The sequence below is a fragment of the Schistocerca piceifrons genome, chromosome 1 (assembly GCF_021461385.2).
Source record: "Schistocerca piceifrons isolate TAMUIC-IGC-003096 chromosome 1, iqSchPice1.1, whole genome shotgun sequence".
Classification (NCBI taxonomy): domain Eukaryota; kingdom Metazoa; phylum Arthropoda; class Insecta; order Orthoptera; family Acrididae; genus Schistocerca; species Schistocerca piceifrons.
This window is the reverse complement of record NC_060138.1, coordinates 252,298,466-252,321,147: the sequence shown is the minus strand read 5'-3', so window position 1 is coordinate 252,321,147 and position 22,682 is coordinate 252,298,466. Positions and strand designations below refer to the sequence as shown.

Sequence of the window (22,682 nt, the reverse complement as noted above, 5' to 3'; positions counted from 1 at the left end):
CGTCATTGAACTTCAGTACCGATAAACAACTTTCTTCATTTTAATTTATATCAGGAAAAATTCTTAATTGATGCATTTAAAAAATTTTAAATCCATATGTGTCTTAAGCAATATAAGGCTGAAATGCTGCTAACATATGTCTCTGACTTTGAGGTACGAGTACTTGGAACTTGACCAATCACCAGTTTGAACGCTGTTTTGAACACGAGGATGTTCCACTAGGAGTGGGCCGATTGGAGGTTATAGGCTCTTGGCTTCATCCAGTCTGTCATCTGGTTCACAAAGCCCACAGTTAACGCAGAATCGTAAACACAGTGTAACTCAAATATTTCACTTGCGCACATTTCTGCTTTCGGTGAGTCTTGTTGTTGTTGTTGTTGTTGTTGTTGTTGTTGTCGTCTTCCATCCGAAAATCCGCATGATGGCACTCTCTGCGCTGTGCTCATCTCTACATACCTACTGCTTCCTACGTGGCAAACGGTTATTGAAAACTATATGTTATAATTACAATCACATTATGGCCTATTGCTAATGCATTTAAAAAGTCCTCTGTGAAGATAGGTTTTCTTACTAAGGAAAGAGTTGGTTTGTGTCTTCATCACAAGTTTGAAAAGCGAGTCTTGTCAAGAGTATTATGCTGGGCAGTCAGGGCGTAATTTCAATATGCGTTTCCGGGAGTACACTTTTACTAGTAATATGAGTGCGTTAGAATGTCATATTAGAGACAATAAGCACCTATTACAGATTTTACTGTGTTCAAATTACAGCAGCTTTGAAATGCTGCAGCTACGGCCATGTTTAATACAATTTGAGTCCTTTATTATACTTCTTAATAAGCACTAAGTAATACAAGAATTATGCTTAATGTTATAGTCACCAACGCAACGTGCGTGTATAATTGTTTACCATGAGCAACGTCGAGCTCCCTACGTCAGCAGGGCTCCAATCGTGTTGCAGAATGTAGTAGGAAGTGATAACATACTTTGTATTGATTTTAATAGTTATTTTACTAAGATGTACTGCATTATTGCAATGTATTCCTTTTAACATGTCTTATGTCGTTGTTTAATGCCACAGATCTGAGGATGGAGTTCTCCTGGTATGCGTCTTGAGACAACAAATAAAATTATTTTAGCGATCAAGACAAGTGTTTTACCGTGTAGTATTTCGTGTAAGTTGCCTGCAGGTGAAATGGTTTTGTCATGGGTACTTACCTCAAGGATCTCGTAGTTCCGAAGAAACGTCGTCTATTCCATCTCCCTCCTTTCGACTAACGCATTTCAATTCTTCTCGCAGTATCTCATCCCCGACGTCAACCTCCACAATTCCCTCTTCCCTTCCCATACTGATATGTTTGTTTACTTTGAATAGACACCTCTATATTCCCTCAAATTTTCAGCTTTCCCTACTTTGTTTGAGACTGGCTAGTCATCTGATACAGATGCTTTGCTTTTCTCCAGAGGTCCTGCAGGAGGAATCTGTCGTCTCCTTTGTCATGCATGCTTCAATAGCTTCGTGTCTCATGCTTTACATTTTGTATTTTCTATATATCTCATTTCTTAGACGCGTGTATTTTCTATACCTTACTTCATTTGCGGCATATTTATATTTTCTCACTTCAGTATTTAATTCAACGTCTCTTGTGTTACCCACATATTACCAGTGGGTATTGCCATTTTGTCTATTTGCTGCTCTGCTGCCTTCACAATTTCATCTTTCAAAGCTACCCATTCGTCTTCTGTTCGTCTTCCTATCTCCAGTTCCTGTCATTCGCTGCCTAATACTCCCCACTCTCAACAACTTCCGGTTCCTTAAATTTATGCGGGTCCCAGGTTTCTTTCTGCAATTTCTTTGGCGTTCATAATCAGTAAATTAAGGTTAGAGTCCACAGCTTCCCCTGGAAATGTTTTGTAGTTTAAAATATGATTTCGGGATATTTGTATTGCCGTTACATAATCTGTCACAAACCTTTCGGCGTCCTCAGGCCTCTTCAATGTATATAATTTCCTTTCATGATTCGTAAATCGAGTGTTTGCAGTGATTAAATTGTGCTCTTTACAACATTCTTTCAGGGGATTTCCCACTTTCCTTCCTTTCCCGTATTACTTTTTCCTTCGTTCTCGTACTATCCAATTCCAGCCCGCAACTCAATTAAATTTTTGTTTCCTTTAAAAGGCAGAAATTATTGAAACGTTACAGTAACGGGAAAAAGGATTATCAGGCCAGGCAAATAACTGGACTGAACATTTAATAAATAGCACAGCTCTACATAATTTTTAATCAGTAGACAACGTCGTCACCAGCGAAACCCTGAAACTGAGGCTTGGTAAGCGGACAGTAGAGACACATATATTGGAGAATAATACTAAAACAAACAAATCATTCGGTAAGTAGAGTAGAGTAGCGGCGGCGGAATGGTGGAGGTTGGAGGGGTGTGACAGTGTAATCGGATGGGCGAATTCTCTACCCGCTCGCGTATTCCGCGACGGTTGTTTTGTTGTCTTAACTGTTCTCCGTAGACTTCTAGCGTTAATTCTCTATGAAAACTGACTGTTATACAATATCCGCTATTGCCTTGGTCAGGAAAGTACTGAGTCAAGGGAGCAATGGAATTACGCAAATATTGTTGTGCCCACACCGACCAGAGGTTATACTGACGCCAACGACGAAAAATCACTCGCAGCGTGGCACCAACGTTATCTTTGGTCGCAATGGACTTTACAATATTAGTTTAGATGGTTCAAAATGGTTCAAATGGCTCTGAGCACTATGGGACTTAACATCTGAGGTCATCAGTCTCCTAGAACTTAGAACTACTTAAACCTAACTAACCTAAGGACATCACACACATCCATGCCCGAGGCAGGATTCGAACCTGCGACCGTAACAGTCGCGCGGTTCCGGACTGAAGCGCCTAGAACCGCTCGGCCACCGCGGCCGGCTTAGTTTAGATCCATGCAGGTATAATAAGGGGATGCGGCGCTTCAGCCTTACGCTACACGTAGCTTTGAAGACGGTGCCGCCGAGCTAGTAGCCCGCAACAATTAGCAGACTACTGTGTACACACGGAGCGAGGCGGCGCAGTGGTTAGCACACTGGACTCGCATTCGGGAGGACGACGGTTCAATCCCGTCTCCGGCCATCCTGATTTAGGTTTTCCGTGATTTCCCTAAATCGCTTCAGGCAAATGCCGGGATGGTTCCTTTGAAACGGCACGGCCGATTTCCTTCCCCATCCTTCCTTTACCCGAGCTTGCGCTCCGTCTCTAATGACCTCGTTGTCGACGGGACGTTAAACACTAATCTCCTCCTCCTCCTACTGTGTACAATTGCTTCAGGTTATTAATTTCTGTCGTGTCCACGCAACAGTTCTTTCAAACGGTCAACATTACATATATTGCTTTCGTGATTAACATAGTGTCAGGAAGGCATTTTCAGACTTTCCTGGTCTTAAAGGCATATTTGTTTCGGTAATAGGACGCATTTGGCCTCATTAATATAACTTTCTTTATGTAAAATGTTTCGAATGACCGAGAAGCGAACTATCTAATGTGACAAAGCTGCTTTTGTAATCCAGCATTTTCCTTAACATGGAATGACGAACTAACGTTCCGTCTAGGTGTGTCACCTTCCCGGAACTCCTAAGAACATATTTAGCTACGTCTGGACACTTTGTAACATTTCCTTCTCACAGCGCTCAACCAGAGCGCTCATCGAGCTGTAATGATAGGAAATCTAAAGCCAAATTACAGAAATAAAACCATTGCAGTGAAAGTAACCTGTGTTTATCAAACCACGTTTATCAGGAACTAATGCTTGGGGCTCCTAACATGGCGGACGTCGGTTTCAAGTTTGTGACGTCAAGACAACGCCCCGTACTATACTCCCATGGTTACAAGTGTGCGATTCCTTAACTTCCTTGACCATCACTTGCTTTCCTGACGAAGGCAATGGTGGCAGTTGTTGAAAGCTCAAAGTTTTCATTCCGAATTATTGTGCCATATGCACCGAGCACAGTGAATATTAATGTAACTACATGATTCCAGAGAACTTTTCAAGTTTCGAACATCAATGACGTATATGTGCAGACTGAAGCAACGAACGAAAACTCGTACCAAGTCTGGGATATGAACCCAGGTCTGTCTTCCTCGCTTCTGTCTGCATATATGTTATTGTTGTGGTCCACAGGCCTCTTTTGTCTCCGAGTAACTACAAATACATCGTTCTGAATCCGCTTACTGTATTCGTAACTTGGTCTCTCTCCACGATTTTTAACGCCCCCCACCCCCTCCCACACACACACACACACACACACACACACACACACACACACACACACACACACACTTCTCTCCAGTACTAAATGAGTGATCCCTCGATGTCTCAGAATGTATCCTATGAACAGGTCCCTCATTTTAGTCTAATTGTGCCACAAATTTCTGGTCTCTCCAATTCCATTCAGTGCCTCCCAATTAGTTGCGTGGTTTACCCTCTAATCTTCAGCATTCTTCTGTAGCACACTTCAAAAGCTTCTATTATTTTCTAAATTGTTTATCTTAGATGTTTCACTTCCATACATGGTTAGACTCGATACAAATACTTTCAGAAAAGATTTCCCGACACTTAAATCTATACTCCATGTCAGCAGATTTCTCTTCTTCAGAAACACTTTTCTTGCCATCGCAAGTCTACATTCTGTATCATTTCTACTTTGCCCATCATCAGCAATTTTTCTGCCAAATAGCAAAAAGCTCATCTACTACTGTAAGTGCCTCGTTTCCTAATTTGATTCCCTCAGCGTCAATGGCAAATGGTTCAAATGGCTCTGAGCACAATGGGACTTAACTTCTGAGGTCATCAGTCCCCTAGAACTCAGAACTACTTAAACCTAACTAACCTAAGAACATCACACACATCCATGCCCGAGGCAGGATTCGAACCTGCGACCGTAGCGGTCGCGCGGTTCCAGACTGAAGCGACTAGAACCGCTCGGCCACTCCGGCCGGCCCCTCAGCGTCACTAGATTTAATTCGACTGCATTGCAAAAAATGGCGCAAATGGCTCTAAGCACTATGGGACTTAACATCTGCGGTCATCAGTCCCCTAGACTTAGAACTACTTAAACCTAACTAACCTAAGGACATCACACACGTCCATGCCCGAGGCAGGATTCGAACCTGCGACTGTAGCAGCTGTGTGGTTCGGACTGAAGGGCCTGGAACCACTTAACGGCGGCCGGCAACTACATTGCATTATCATTGTTTGCTTTTGTTGTTGTTCATATTATATTCTCCTTCCAAGGCACTGTCCATTCCATATAAATGCTCTTCGAAGTCCTCTGCTGTCTCTGACAGGTAAATCTCAAGGTTATTATCTCTCCCCACTTAACCTTAATTCCAATCCCAAACTTTTCTTTGGTTTCCTTTACTCCTTGCTCAATATACAGATTGGATACCTACATCGTAGTTAATGCAAAATTCTTTACCCGACTCCAAGAAATGCGAAAAGGCGCGAACATAACAGAAGCTATGAGAATGTCATTAAGAATCATATACGAGCAACGCGAGAGCATTTAACCGAGACCGTAATGCGTGGAAAAGTCTATAGAGATCTTTATAAAGCAGATGATGTGACTGGGGTGATGGTAATGATGTAGAGGTCGAAGTGGAGACGTGCGTAACCTCCAACGAACGGGGCTCCCCGAAAGGCTGGGCGGCTAACAATGGCTTGTAGCGGCGGCGGCGGCACAAACGCCAGCGCCGGCTTCGGCGCCGGCGCGTGTGTTGGCCGCTGACACACTGTCCCTCATAAGCGCGGTGCGTGCAGCCCTTCAACGCCAGCAGGTGCGCTCTGCCAGACGCCACGCTACGCCGCCAGTGAGTCGCCGACGCGGTGTCGGAGCATGCGCACTGCTGGCGTCGCGATGCTTGATCGAAGCGGTCGCCGTCACACACCAGCTGTTGGCCAGTAGTACGTTAGATTGCGCCCAGACGGGCACGGAGCAACCAGCACGCCGACGCCAGGTTAGTCGTCATTGATCCCCGTTGGGGATGTTGTCTCTGCTTGAACAATGTCGCCGTCTCGAACGTGGGGGGCTAGTGTTCACAAATTTTCAGTTACCGTTCAGAAATTCGATGTGGTCACTCCCGCGCCAAACAAATATTCCGTGAAGACATTGTTTGAAGTTGTTCCCCGAATTATGCAATTTTTAGCACCGCGATAAGAGTAACTGAGAACGATAAGGAATACATTTACAACTACTATCTAACCGATATTATCAGTTATTCATGTAGGTATCTGTAGTCAACTTCGATAATTCTAAAATAAGTCTGTACGATTAGCAACGCGGATTGTTCGACTCCAAAATACACGTTTCAAAACATGATATGTCAAGCATCTCCCGTAAGCTACGACATAGTAGGGACATTAACGCGAAGGAAGCCATCTAGATCGCCCAAAATATTTTCGTGTATTACCACTTGGCTAGCGGCATCAAAACTTAGAAATCGTTAAAGTCTGTGTTCACAGACAGGTGCAGTAGGCATAAATTTTATGTCCGCTGACTCTAAACTTTATTTTACAAGGTCTATGTTTTGATTTAGTGATTGAAGTAGCCGAAACTTTGTAATACACGAAAATATATTGAGCGAACTAGACAGTTTTCTTCGCAAAGTCGATGATTGTATTCTCATTTTTCGAACTTGCTTTCTTTATTAATAAAGTCAAGGAAGCAGTTATCAATGAGAACTTCATCAGCTTGTTAGGTATTGTGGTTCTAAGATTATACCAAGAACATGTCATGTTTCTTGCTCTTGGTCAATCAAAGTGGTTGGGAAAACCAAAAGTATTGCTACTTATATAGCATATGTAATGAATGCTATTGCACGAATCTTTCGTCTTTACCGTCGTGCCACAAGTGATAGGGTAGGCTGTGAAGTCAGTTGGTCAACAAGAGTAGTCTGTTTGAACGAATCATCTTGTAAATTATCTTCAAAACCTGCATTAATTCAAGGTAATTACGCAAAACTTTATTCCGGAATGATAGAAAATAACGGTCTATTGTTTTGTTGCTGCACTATCTCGCTTGTAGATTTGATCCTTTTGGCTGCTTTTCGTTGGCCTCACAAAGTACACGGATGTAGAGCAGCACGAATACTTGCTGCTCTTGTAGTACTGGTATGCGCCACATCACATTTGGTTTATAACTTCCGATACGCAGTGCGCGAGAAAAAACTGTTCTTGGTTCCTCAGCCTTCTAGTGTAGTTCTCATCTGCTTCTGCTATTTTCTGTTTCGGAAGCATGGAACCCGAAGAAAAATACACATCGAGTGCCTTACTTGTTGTATTGAATCACTCTCATATTTATTATGAATATATAACGGCAGCGAAGTGATCGTTGGTTCAGTTTCGCCGGTTCTCGAAATTTACCGCTTTGTCCAGCCTTGTAGAGAAGAATGGATTGACGTGTTCTCAGGCCATCAAACAGATAGCGTGACTCTGCCTCGCAACATTTCTCGCTCTATCGTCTGTTCAGTGCCGTAGAATTCTCACGCGTTGGAACAATGGTAAAAGATACAATGCAAGAGCGTGTTGTAAATAGCCTCTCTCGTAGATAAGAAGCGTTATTTTGTTATGGCTCAGTATAACTTAAAGTGCTTGTTCGGTAAAGTGTAACTTCAGATCATGCATTTTCGAGTAATTACTTCAAAATACTTGGTTTTCTCTTATTGTAATCGAAATCCTAACAGAAAAATTTCAACATTCACATAACGACAGTACTTGGCCATTTTCTGCTTTTCCTTGAGAGTCATTGGCGATCGCTGACTTTAGGTTTAGGAGAGTTTTTAGGAGAATAAACTTGTCTGAATACACATCCTAATTGCGGCTTTTATCTAGATTAATTTTTGAGTAAAAATACCGCAATTTGTGACGACTGTTTATTTGTAATCGATCAGGTTATAGCATTGATTTTAGCATCAAGGAACAGAGCTACTACGGAAGGGGAGACGACAGATGTTTTTAAGGGATAAATATTGTCGCTGTTACGTATCCTTCGCTCTTCTGTCTTTAAGTGCTTGGACCAGCATCTGCTTTTTGAATGGTTGGACCGGCAGGGAAAGACTTTTTCTTATCAGTGTTAGGACCAGAATAGACGAAGATCCGCGAAGAAAGTATCATCCGAACTCACACTGGGTGTGATTTACGGAAAGCTAAATTATAATGACTGGACTGGTACTTGAACACTATTTTGACCGCGAGCCTGTTGGTCTGACCTGTGCATCGCAATGTCCTGTCGGTAGATGACGCACAAAAGTTAAAAAACTTTAGAGTATCGTTCTCTGGTAATATTGTGTACCGAAACCGGCTATGAATATTCATGTTTATTTGTTGGCAACTGGTAACAATAAACTTGTTGTGGCCGGCCGCGGTGGCCGTGCGGTTCTAGGCGCTGCAGTCCGGAACCACGGGACTGCTACGGTCGCAGGTTCGAATCCTGCCTCGGGCATGGATGTGTGTGATGTCCTTAGGTTAGTTAGGTTTAAGTAGTTCTAAGTTCTAGGGGACTGATGACCTAAGATGTTAAGTCCCATAGTGCTCAGAGCCATTTGAACCATTTGAAACTTGTATCATTCGATATCAATACCGGACGCATTAAAGCCACACCAAAAACGTTCGCATTTGAAGTCTCCATTTTCTATAAACACTAAACCTCATTGACTGAATGTACTGATTGTCTCACGAGGAATAGTAAATATCTTAGGAGGTAATCCATACAATAGGTGTCAAAATTTTTATGTTTTTAAAGATTCAGTTGTTAGAATGTAATCACAACTACTACTCACAGAATGTGTTCTGGGAGGCAAATAATTGAGTTCAAAGCTGATTTTCATGAATTTCACCCTAACTTCAACGCACTCTCGAATTCCCTTGACAATGGCGCGTGTAGCGTTTGTGCGCTTGGTTGGGAGTTACGTTATGAGGGCCAGCATTACACGTATTTAGAAAGATGAATTCGTCTCTTATGCTTACCTTTTCTGTTGTAGACTTCGCCTTCCAACCATCCCAGCAGGCAAAAATCTATAGGGGGGAAGGTTCGGGCACTTTGATGGCCAAGAAACGTGACAATTTCTGCCAATCCATCTTCCGATGAACGTTAGATTTAGATGATGCCTCACCAGACACAGTAAATGGGCATCCGATGAGGCTGGAACCTCGTTTTGAAAGAAGTCTTACGAAACGATGCAGCAACACGGACTCACTCAGCTGATTCTCTATCATACAGCACGTGAAGCACTATTGAAAATGTATCTCCACAAGACATGTGGGTATTTATCGAACCACCGATGTGAGTTACGACTGTTACTGATATCCTCACTAGTGAAAGTGGCTTCGTCAGAAACAATACTAATGGCATAACTCGGCGATTTTGGACTGGGTAACAACAAAATTTCAATCGTCATTTGCGTCTCCTCCTCCAACTCGTTGAATCCGCAATAAGTGGAAATGATAGAACCGTTGCACGCCTAATGTTTGTCGTATTCTTGTACGTGGAACACCGATACGTTAAAAGGATTAAGTTTTGCTAATCGAATAATGTGTTCTAATTAATTCACATTCTGTTCACTTCCAATTCAGATGAAATAGGACTGCTGGACACTGTGTCAGTCACATTCCATTTAGTGGAATCACGAGTGAATCTGGTACTCTGCGGTTGGGAAATAGTCTACCTTACTATAAGCAGCATTAATGTTTCCATTGCTACCTTCGTAGGTTCGAATCCTGCGTCGGGCATTGATGTTCTTAGGTTTGATGTCCTGATGACCTCAGATGTTAAGTCCCATAGTGCTTAGAGAGACTTGAACTTGAACGTTTCCATTACAAAGTACGTACACAAAAACCATATGCCGCACTCAGCATTTGTAAGTACGTGCGGCATGGTTAAACAACGAGGTAGAATTAGGCAATTGGTCACAACAATAGTGGAAAAATTGAATAATGTAAACTTAAACACAACTTCACAGCATCAACATGAAAGCGGGAATGACACTCAACAAATAAATGCTTAGTATTGAAGCACCAACACACGAAATGAAAGCTTATCTCTTGGTCGCCTGATATGTTGTTGTTGTGGTCTTCAGTCCTGAGACTGGTTTGATGCAGCTCTCCATGCTACTCTATCCTGTGCAAGCTTTTTCATCTCCCAGTACCTACTGCAACCTACATCCTTCTGAATCTGCTTAGTGTATTCATCTCTTGGTCTCCCTCTACGATTTTTAACCTCCACGCTGCCCTTCAATACTAAATTGGTGATCCCTTGATGCCTTAGAACATGTCCTACCAACCGATCCCTTCTTCTGGTCAAGTTGTGCCACAAACTTCTCTTCTCCCCAATCCTATTCAATACTTCCTCATTAGTTATGTGATCTACCCATCTAATCTTCAGCATTCTTCTGTAGCATCACATTTCGAAAGCTTCTATTCTCTTCTTGTCCAAACTATTTATCGTCCATGTTTCACTTCCATACATGGCTACACTCCATACAAATACTTTCAGAAATGACTTCCTGACACCTAAATCTATACTCGATGTTAACAAATTTCTCTTCTTCAGAAACGCTTTCCTTGCCATAGCCAGTCTACATTTTATATCCTCTCTACTTCGACCATCATCATGGAATGTTAATTAATCTGGTCTAGGACCACCTAAAGTATCTGCAGCAGGTACAAATATGGGAAGTCTATTTTGTTATTGACATAAAGGTACTTCATTTCGGAAAAATTGTAGATTTTTGACCTTCATGAACAATCATAATGTCCCGTCACATATGTGATCATCTTTCAACGGCCTGGATAACCATCTTTTGCAGCGCACGCCGCTGGAATAGTGCCAGTGAGGTTCTGGAAGGTACCGATCGAGATGCTCCTACAGATTCTCGATTGGGCTTTAATGAGGGGAGTTTGGTGGCAAGGATGCTCTTCGAACCACGGCCGCACACTGCGAGCTGAGTTACACGTTGCATTCTCCCACTGTAGATGCCATCGTGCCGAAGCAAAACGAGCTGCATGTAGAGGTGGACGTTCAGTTGCCATATTGGCGTGCAATCTGCAGCCTTCTTCGCCAATGAAGAGCAGTCAGCGTGGGTCATGTACCCGGCGTCTGCTGCGGAGGCCCAAATGCAGCAACGTTCGCTGAGCGGTCGTTGAGGAGATAGTATTGCTAGCCACTTGGCTCTTCTGAGCGGTCAGTTGCTCAACAGTTGAACGTCAATTCGACTTTACACACCTCAGCAGCCATCTTTCGTCCCTGTCATCAATGGACCGTGGTGCACCACAGTTGCTCAAAATGGCTCTGAGCTCTATGGGACTTAACATCTGAAGTCATCAGTCCCCTAGAACTTAGAACTACTTAAACCTAACTAACCTAAGGACATCACACACATCCATGCCCGAGGCAGGATTCGAACCTGCGACCGTAGCAGCAGCGCGGTTCCACACTGAAGCGCCCAGAGCCACTCGGTCACAGCGGCGCTGGTTTTGATTAGCACCATATTCCAGGCATTGTATGCTTTATCCACGGCGGCACGCGCACTTTTTACAGACTGTCTTTACAGAAGTGTTTCCACCCTTGGTCAGATGAATCGCCCTGTTTTCGCATTACAACAACGGCTGCGCTCTTTTTGCGTCCTCCCGTCCTGATAGTGCTGCCATCTGCCGCCTGTGAGTGGTTATTGCAAGTTGACGTACAGCACTGGCGGGGTGTGGCCAAGCGGTTCTAGGCGCTTCAGTCTGGAACCGCGCGGCCTCTACGGTCGCAGGTTCGAATCCTGCCTCCGGCATGGATGTGTGTGTTGTCCTTAGGTCAGTTAGGTTAAGTAGTTCTAAGTTCTAGGGGACTGATGACCTCAGATATTAAGTCCCATAGTGCTCAGAGCCAAGTCAGCACTGGCGGTGGGCACATTAATCTGAGTGGACCACGTATAACAAGTTCACTAAAAAGGCGAAACCATGATTAACATTAGTTATTTCTGTTCGAAAAGCTCATAAAATCGCACTATAATAATTGTGTGCAATTATGGATCCTCTCCCAAGAAAGTACAAAAATTCTTTAAAGGTGTTTTGATGAAAGTGAATGGTAGCCTGGTCTAGAAAGCGTTTAAACCGAATGTCAAATCGTAAGGCTTGCTGTCGCCCCTCTTCTGCCCATTGGCCAGCCCCTAATCTTGCAAAAATTTAACGACCGTTTCTTAACAGCACTTCTGTCAAGGGAGTTGCTCAACTGAACCTTATACGGCGTTCCAGTGGTGAGAGTGCTGCTTTGGGTATCTGAGTAGAATTTTTCTTAATATTGGCGACTGAGACCGAGTCAGATGATATAGTTGCTGAACAGGTCAAAGAAAACTTGAAACTCATTTCAAATAGGTGCCCCACTGATATAACTTTAGTTAGTGGTGAGTTCAAACTACCCTCGATATGTGTGGGAAAATACATGTTTTAAAGAAGGTGGCAGGCATAAATGATAGACTGAAAGCGTACTAAATGCTTTCTCCGAAAATTATTTTGGGCAATTAGTTCAGGAGACCACTCGAAATTTAAATGGTTGCGAAAACATACTTGACCTCTTAGCAGCAAATAAACCGGACCAAAATAATCCGGACCAAATAGGGAGCATCATGACAGATACAGGAGTTAGTGACCACCAGGCTGTTGTAACTAAATTGAGTACAATAACGTCCAAACCCATCAAAAACAAACGCAAAATACATCTATTTAAAAAAAGCAGATAAAAATTCGTTTCTTTTCTTCCTAAGAGAGAGTCTACACTCCTTCCAATCTGACTATTGTAAGCGTAGACCGGATGCGGTTTAAATTCAGAGAAATAGTATCGATGGACATTTAGGAATATATACCAGATAAATTAATAAGAGAATGTACTGCCCTCCCCGCCCCCTCGCTCCTTGTACACAAAACGATCAGAACACTGTTGCAGAAGCAATGAAAAAAAAAAGTGCATTTGACGGGCATGGATGTGTGTGACGTCCTTAGGTTATTTGGGTTTCAGTAGTGCTAAGTCTAGGGGACTGATGACACAGATTTCAACTACCACAGTGCTTTGAGCCATTTCAACCAGATATTATGAAATTATTGTGGACTATAACAACCTCCTTTCCTTCCGCCGTTTCCCGTTCCCTACAGGGTCAGCGTTGTTATACAGGATGTAACGGGTATTAGTGCAGATATTTCTACTGGTGGCTGTGGACGGTGTACGGATGAACATTACAGGAGTATTTACGTCATTTGCAGACTAATAGGTATAGCTATTACTACTCGGATGGTTTTAAGTTGAGTAGTACCTCGATGTACATATAGCAAGAGCAAGCCATTAATGTTTACTCTCCCATCGGCGGCAGGTCAGGTATCGAAGTGTGGACCCAAAACGGTTAGTTTATACTTACAGGCGTAGTTCACTTTGTGATGCAGTTATGACTGTGCAGAAAACGTTGGGTCTTAAGGTTTGTGACGTGCTTGTGATAAGATTGTTGGACGCAGATAAAAAACAAGCAAACACAGATGTCTACATATTAGCGTACCACGTAAAAAAATATCTGCACCTATACTCATTGCACCCTATAAATCAGTTTTGGCAATGTAAGTGGCATACTGTGGCCAGATGCCCTTCCTGACTCCACCAATTGACATGGGAAGGAATCTGTGCACCCCAAGTCTACGTCGTGTATGGATCTTATGGTCAACAGTGATAACGTTTTCTAACCCTTTCCGTAGAATGTATTTAAGGCAGGACGTGGGTACCAGGCCGTTATTTACCTTGTCGGATGTGGGAAACAGCCTAGAAATCACATCCACGCTGGGCGGCTCACCAGCCCTCGTCTATCAGCGATGCGTTTCAAGTCCTCCCCATGCATCAGAAGCGCCTTCCACGAATTCTTCTCCTGTGCTAATCTTTCTTCCGAGCGTAGCATTTGCAACTTACATCCTTAATTATTTGATAGATGCATTCCAGTCTCTGTCTTCATCTCTCGGCTGTTCGGACTAAACTAATCAGAAGAGCATGGAAAGAAACTGATTTCATAAACCTGCCTCAGGTTCGCAGTCCACAACAAACACCAATTCATACAATAACCGACGCTGAAGCGAACGTACTTGAAATAACGATTCTAATTGCTCACTGCTGTCTTCCAACAAGCGGCTACATTTACAGTGCTGTCCACCAGGTAGCAGCACCCCTCATTCCCCCTTGGGGAGGGATGCCCATATTTACTTCTCTCCTTGTTTCTACACCCTCTACTATTCATCCTAAAAAAGCCTGTACAACATCATTGTTAATTTGTACTATCTTCTTTTCAGTGGTTCATTATGCATTATAACAGTCTTTTTGTAACTGATTTTCAGGACTATACAAGTAGTACAAAGTCAACAGCAAAACGAAGATGGTTTTGTATACGTTTCATTGTCTGGAGACATCCTCCAGAACTGATAAAATTAGTAGTACTAATTGGGATTGCCTTAATTACGTGGTGGTCCGCACAGAAAAGTATGTGCGGTCCTGGATCAACTAACAGATTACCCGTATTTTGTTGCGTTTTCAAATGCTTCAATACCATCGTGCAATAATACGCACCTCGTAAAACAAGTGAGTGTTAATTAAGCCGTCGATATTTAAAGTAAACAATGGACTAATAAATCTCAGAGAAACTTTAAAGTCAACGGTTTTATAGTGGCCGTTTGTGGCTCAGAAAATTTGGCGATTCGAGAGTTTTCACGGAATGTTAATGATTGCGCCTATCGAGTTGTGTACACAGGCGTACCGAGAATTCCGTTTCACCAAGTTTCTACAATGAGTCAACCGTTTCCCGCCAACAGTAGCGACAGACATGCTGGCGCCGAGCCGGCGAGCAGCGTGCCCCTCGCGGTACGAATAGAAAACGGGACTGCGTGACAACATTCGGCACGCTCAGGCCATGGCACGCCGCTAAGTGAGAGTTTACTAATGAGGCCGCCACGAGGAGACTCGGAGTAATTACACTGTCCTACTGTCGTTACTCTACGGGGCAGGTCTTCCTCCGGAACGGCAGCCTTGACCGTGGAACGGCCAGTTGACAAATCATAAGCCAGTCTTTCATTGTTAAGCAACAAACAATTTACGTTTGTTGGTAGTGTAGTACACCCTGGAGCACTGCAACTTAATCAGATGGTATGTTTTTTACACAGTAAATACCAAAACATTTCTTGTAATGCGTACCCAACAGCGCCAAGGTTTTTAAAGGAATTCACATTACCACCATAAGCTGCTTTTAGTGAATAACGCTTTATTGACCACTAGTTTCGGCCGGAATTTCCATTTTCAGATCGACGTATATAACAGAAAGAATACCACAAGAAAAGGTGGAAGTATACAGTTATCTTTATTTATAAAGTCTTTCGCTGCGTTTTTGTCTGTCTGTTTGTATTCTCAGGAATTACTATGCAGACCCTCATAAGCTTGTTTGTCAGTTTCCTTTTTCTTGCCACGAGTCTGTGAAATAAGCCGGTACACGCACCAACAAAGTTTGTAAATTTCACCTCACTTTTGAAGCTGTTCGTGTATGCCGTATTTTGACACTAGTGGGAATGGCTGCACTTGCAGATAAAGCATTTCTAACACCGACTATGGCACCGTGTTTAAAGAAGAAGAAAACAAGACGTTGCTCAATGAAATGGTTCAAAATAAGAGAGAAATACTCACATGAAAACCTGTTTAAGCAAATGTTACAGTCTTAACGTGATGATTGCATCAACATTCTGTGAATGTACAGAGACATTTTTAATAACTTGTTTAAATTTATTTCTCCCCCACACTGAAAAAGAATACACAAATATGAGAATGTTTTCTCTTGTACTTGGTCCTATAATGTCTGTACATTAAAATATAACAGCTTTGGAACATATGGTCTACATCCTCCGTGAAACAACCGGAGAACTTAGGTTTTTTTTGTTTGTTTTTATTGCACTGCCGCTTGTATGTTGTGTGTGGAAGATTGATTTTCATTTTAACTTTTTCCTGCGTAATATATGGTTGGAAAAGATGACACATCTACCAATTTGGTAATCGACAGTGCTATTTTGTTTTTATCCTTGATCAGGGGCGGTGGCAAGGGTGGATGACTGAAAACGAGAGATTTGGAGTGATGAATCACGCTGTACTCTGTAGCAATCCGGTGGAAGGATTTGGGTGTGGAGAGTGGCTGTAAAATGTTAGGTGCCATCATGTGTAGTGCCAGCAATGCAGCATGGTGGAGGTGGTGTTCCGGTATGCGGGTGTTTTACATGGTTAGGGTGTGGTCCCCTTATTGCCCTTAAGAAGACGCTAAATGCAGAAGGATATGGACGCACAGGCAGCACTGTGTACTGCAAACGGTAGTGTAATAGTTCGGAGACGATAATTGTTCGTAGAACCATGACAGTACACACTATCATAAAACACCATATGTGAAGCAGTGGTTTGGGTACAATAACATTGCTGAAATGGACTGGTCTGTCCAGAAACCGGATCTCAACCCAGTGGAACAATTTTGAGATGAGCTGGAACGTTGACTTCGCTCCAGTTTTGGGGTGAGCTGGAATGTCAATTTCGCTCCACACCCTAGCGTCCAACATCACTACTTTCTCTGGTTTCGAATCTTGAGGACTAACATTCCTCCACCTACAGTCAGACATCTCACTGAATGTTTCCCCGGCAGAGTTCAAGCCATCGTAAAAGCAATGGGTATACGCACCCCATATTAATGTTCACTAATAGGCGTCTGGATACTTATGATCAGATATTCCGATAGTTTATATAGAAAATTGCACCTGGGAGTACCTAGCACTGCTGCGAACGGAATCGAGTGTGACCATTGGGGGACTCGCTTTTATTGAGGTTAAAGTCCAACGATCAGAAGTGGAAAAGGCTGAAAATATTATAAGGGTAGGGGAGAGAGATGGGGATTAACTGCGGTCAGTAGTAGGCTGGTTTGGCCGGCCCTATTATGAATGTTTGCCCAGTGCGGCAACAGACGAAGGCAGTACGTAAGCAACTAGAATAAGAGGTTAGCAGTTTTGCCTGGACGGGCAGAGAAGCGGAGAGGGGAAAGGCAGGTAACTCATTAGTGTACGGTTGGCAGGAAGAAATTCTGTTGCTGGAAGATTTGAGGACACACAATTTTCCTTTGTTGTAAATAGTTTCATGTAGATGCTGCGAGTGTGATGTTGGTGCTGAATTTTAGGTAAGGCTTACACAACAGTGTAATGTTAGGGATCAAGGAATTGCTGGAGAGGTTTTCATACAATATATTGACGTTTCCTTCTTACTTGGCAGTCTAGCCTATTATTTGACGTATTTTCCGTGTGTTTCTGATGTCGCTGTCTTCCAGTGTGGCCGCCATCAAAATCACTGACAGCACACCTTAACGAGAGAGGTGTAATGATTGTATAACACGGATTTCGCTTTCGGGAGGGTAACAGTTAGTCCTCTTCCGGTCTTCCAGAATTACGTTTTCCGTGGTTTTGCTAAATCGCGCCGGGGTCGGGTTCCTCTTCGTAAAGACACGACCAATACGTCCCTTATCCTTCCCAAATACCAGCTTGTGTTCAGTCTCTAATAATCTCTTCATCGGCAGGACATCAAGTCCTAATCTTCCTTCATCTATAATGAAAAAAGATACCGTCTGGGTCAAGTTTTAGTATATAACTGCTTCTGACGTTTGTTACGGTTTATCCTCAGATCCATCGATCTTTCTCCGGCTGACGAGCTGCGCTTTGCAGTAATTGCAGTAACTGTTAAATAATGCATCTGATCTCGAACAATCGTCCCTACTCCTTGGTGTAGATAGTACTCACACAGAAGAAAAGATTCACTTTGTCTAAGGCTATGTCATTTACTTAACTGTAGTCTTTTTCTTCTTCTTCTTCTTCTCATCATTATTATTATCATTTTTATTGTGTGAGTACTCCCAAACTACAGTACCGGTATTAGGAGGAGGAGGAGGTAAGAGTGGTTAAGTCTGTCATTCAACAGCTGTGTGAGGTTAAGCAGCGTAGTAGAGAAGGGAAGAAGAGAAAGTCTGAATGGGTTTATCAGTCGTGCGTGGTCGGATCAAATAGCTCTCCTGGAGAAAGACACCCGCTTCTGCAACCTATACTCTATACGGCGAAAAAAGATGAATATCAGTTAGCTGCACTGTTGCCAGCTTTCAATCGGGAAGTGCAAGCGACTGTCACAACACAGACTGAAAGCCACAGTCGTCTCATAACCTCAGCAAGGAATTGCGGTAGCCATTACAGAATTCTTTGTATGTTCCACACTGATTTGCTCGCAGTTTTCTTACTTTTGGAATGGCTGAAGAAGGCAATTTAGGCCCGTCGCAGGATTCGAGTACGACTTGAAGACCCAGTCAACAACCGACGAACGCAATTACTGTGTGTCAGTTCTGCTTGCGCAGAAACACGGATCTGTTGTGATGGCTGGCAACACTGCAAGAAAAGGAAGATAGTGCTGGTTCCCCAACGCAGCTCCTCTTCCCACGCCAGTCCAACGTGAAGTTCTCGTTTATTTACGATCGCGACCAGCCACGTTAAAATTTTCACCCTATAACTGCTTTGACTTACGTAACCAAATCGTTAAAATTTAAAATGTTAAATGCTGCATTTTCACGATCAATAGAGTTAAGGATGTCAACGGCCGTGCGCCGTGCGCCAGATCACCAAAGTTAAGCACCGTCGGGCGTGGGTGGCACTTGTATGGGACAACATCCGTGTCGCCAGGCGCTGTTGACATACCGGGGTGCTCTCAGCCTCGTGATGCTAATTCCGGAGCTATCGGGTAGTTATAATCAAAGCGCAGCTACTCACAGAGGTCCAGTGTGAACTGTACGTATCACCTATGGCAGCGATATTTCGTAGATATTCCAATGCGTTAATGCGGAACCGATTTACACTAGAAAAAAATAGTTCCAATTTTAGCCACCAGGTGCAAGTCTGGCGCTATGAATGCAAGGAAGACGTTTAAAAATGTTTCCGTACGTAATTGATTAGGAATGGGACGTGGATACGAAAGGCCAAATAAGCGAGAAAGGGTTAACAGAATAGTAGCGGCTCCAGGTCACGAACATTGACAACGGCAGAGAGTTGTGTGCTGACCAAACGCTCCTCCAGATCCGTATACGATGACTGCAGTCGGCTGAGGACGGGACCAACGAGATATAAGGGCCCTGCAACGAACTTGTGACGTCACACCAATCGGTGTGAGACCTACGAGAAAGACGAAGAGAGGCCTGCGCTCGCCCAACTCAGCAGACAAACTACGTTTCTGCATCTGTTAATTCGTAACTAGGTGTGTACGTACAAACGAGAATTTCATCCTCTACTTGAATCCGCTATTATTAGTCCTACAATGATCAGAAGTCCATAGCCTACTTATAATTTGTTACGGCTGTACTGGGGTACAATAAAATTAAAATTATGCCAGTACCAGTTGCATAACGTGTCATTGTATGAAATGAGACTAAATGCTATAAACAAACCGTTACACCATTTATGACGAGTACTGATCTTAAATAAAATTTTGTTGTAGTACTGTCAATCAGTAAGACTTCATAGTAGCAGATTCCAATAGAAGATGCAATTCTCGTTAGTACGTACACGGCCAGCTGCCAGTTAAAAGGTTTAGAAACGCATTTTGTCTACTGAGTTGAGAGAGCGAGCGAGCGAGCGAGTTCAGGCCTACCTTCGTGGCGTACACGCCCTGGCCTGTCCTCGTGGGCCTCGACTCTGTGTGCCCACCACGACACTTTACGAACGCTCAGCTCCGTACAGGGCCAACGAGAAATCAGTATTTAATTGAAAAGGTACCCACCTCAGATCTTAACTTTGTCGTGTGCTATCGAGAACTTGCGTGCTTTTAAACGCGCAGTCAAGAATTACTAAAGTCGCCAGATATAGTTACTCGCTCCCCGGCGGAGACGGCTGCTGGCATTCTTCAAGACCTGCAGTGTCACGTGCTATGACGTACGTACCACGGCCTGTCTTTCTCGTAAGCCTCGCTGAGGATGACACGGCGGCCAATCGGTAACGTTAGCCGAGGCCAGTTCGAACGAGGGGAGAGAATAGAATTAAGGATAAGTGCTGTGTCAGACAGATTGCAAATATGACCGAGACGAATGAGATTGTTCGGCATGGTCCATTCCTGGGATGTCTTGGAACAGGTGGCTGGCCATTCGTGTGACCGTCGAGTGCAGAATGGGAAAGACGTACGATAAAAGTTACCATTTGCAGTTATAATGAAATAGCGTGTAACTGTGCTACCCTTATCAACGCAACGGAACACAAATCTGATTGCGTCCTGCGAGTGGTTTCGAGAAGTCAGCAGAGGTGAGATCGTGCAGCGTAAGGTAACAGGCACAAGAGTTGAAGCTGGAATTTTGAACTGAAGCTTAGGACAGTCTGAAGGTGCTTCAAAAGAAGCACTTAGTTTGATATAACAAATTATCAAGTGCCATATAATGATTCCACTGGCGTTTCTATTATTCGACCGACGACTGAAGCTATGTTAAGAGAAGAACCGACTGCTACTAACATTCTGTTAGAACTCTGAGGGTCTCAGGCGAGACTTACGATGGACAGCGGAGCTGCGGTCTTCCCTAGGCAGACGTCACAGGCTCTATAGTCTCCAACTGCTGACTTCTTACTCACTCTTATAGGATTCCCAGCCTTCTACTCTGACGACAGACACGCACTGTCCATCAAATCGTTTCCTGCTATTGACAACTTCCTCGCAAAGCTCCTTTCTTCTGTCATGTGCGATGAACAGCTGCGTTACTTTAAGTACTTCGCGAACAGACATTATTCGGGAGCAACACAGAAAACGGGCCACAGCCAGACGCTCTAACCGGGTCCTTTGCTGGTGGCCTTTGCTCCGACTTCTATACTGCTGCTTGTCATAAGAGATACGCATACGTTGCGTGTACGCTATAGAAGAAAGAAACCGCTTATGATCCCTATGTATTTTTTACTTTGCAGCCAATTACAAGTCGAGATTTGCCTTACTTTTTTTAATTTACTTCTGGGAAGAAGGTGGTCCTTTGTATCAGACAAAAATACCCTACGAGGCTAGGGACAGATTTGAATCCATCACAAGCGAAACTACGTGTTGCATTGTTATTTGTTGAATGGCCATGCTGCTTGTATGCCTATGAAAGCGTGATCCTATGTTCAGCTGAAAGGGCGCTACTCACGAAAGTGTAGAGCGGTTTCTTTTCTTTAAATCGCGTCAGACATACACAGTCACGACTATCATTCAACAAAATCTATCATTTTTTTCTTACAGCCGTTACTATACATACGGAAACGTCTGTATCGGTGCTTCAAATTTAACTTTTCTTCTGCAGTCTCAAACAATTCTGGCAGATGACAAAGTGTCGTCTACGCCAGACACTCCTTACTAGCAACGTGCTGTAACTGAATTCTCGATTATGAAAAAAGAAATCATATTAAACATCCATTAACGTTTGCGTGCAGTGCATGGCACTGATGCCGCTGATAGAAGTGCTGTTGGGCCACGGGCAAACAGAGTTAAGGCGTCAGTAACTTCAGAACATGAACTATATGATCGGCCACGTTCGGGTCGTCGTGTCACAGCCACAACTCCCGAATGGTTGAAGCGCACGGATACCCTTATTCGTGCCGAGCGGCGCATCACATGTCGACAACTGGCACTACAGTAAGGGTGAGCACTGAAAGTGCGAGTGCATTGGTTGACTCTTGGATATTCAGAGGTGCACTCAAGATCGGATCCATGAATGCTCACAATAGATCACACGGTTCGAAGTAAAAGCGTTTCATCTGAACTGTTGGAGCAGTTTGAGATCAATGGAGAGGCCTTTCTGCCTCTGATCGTTACAGATGAGGAAACATGGGTGCACCACCTTGAGCTGGAAAGAAAAGACAGTCATTGGAGTGAATTCACCAAAAAAGAAGACCTTCAAGGCGGATTTCCTCTACTGACAGTATCAGAATGACAGTCCTTGGTATAGCGCTGCTGTCATTCTGGCAGATGTTTCACTTCCGTGCATGGCTACACTCCAGACAAATACGTCCAGAAAAGACTTTCGGACACTTAAATCTATGTTCGATGTTAACTATTTTTTCTTCTTCTTCAGAAGTGCTTTTCTTGCTACTGCCGGTCTACATTTCATGTCCTTTCTAGTGTGGTCATCATCAGCTATTTTGCTCATCTACTACTTTGAGTTCCTCGTTTCCTAATCTGATTCCCTCAACATCACTTGATTTAATTCGACTGCATTCCATTACTCTTGTTTTGCTTTTGTTGATATTCATCTTATATCGTCCTTTCAAGACACTGTCCATTCCGTCGGACTGCTCTTTCAAGTCCTTTGCTGTCTCTGACAGAAATACAATGTGATCGGCGAACCTCAGCGTTTTTATTTCTTCTCCCTGAACTTTAATTCCTGTTCCAAACTTTTTCCTCTGCGACTACTGAAAAGACTGCTGCCTCTCTTCAGGAGCCACACATGTATCTGGCCTCTCAAGAAATACCCTTCCGTTGTGATTGTACCTATAATAGGGCTATCTGTATCGCTGAGGCATGGAAGCCATCCCACCGACGGCAAGGTCCATGGTCCATGGTCCATG

General features: G+C 43.5%; 1 protein-coding gene across 3 annotated transcripts in view; it reads left to right on the top strand.

The window, feature by feature from the left end:
• The window catches only part of LOC124792827 (protein PRY1-like), a 542,115-nt gene that overhangs the window by 415,418 nt on the left and 104,015 nt on the right, over positions 1-22,682 (top strand). Inside the window, exon 1 of one of the 3 annotated variants that reach the window (XM_047257972.1) lies at positions 5,959-6,022. The exons of the other annotated variants lie outside the window; for them this stretch is intronic. The gene's annotated coding sequence lies outside the window, so the exon portion shown is untranslated. Of the gene's footprint in view, positions 1-5,958; positions 6,023-22,682 lie in introns of those variants that run through there. 3 annotated transcript variants of the gene reach the window in all.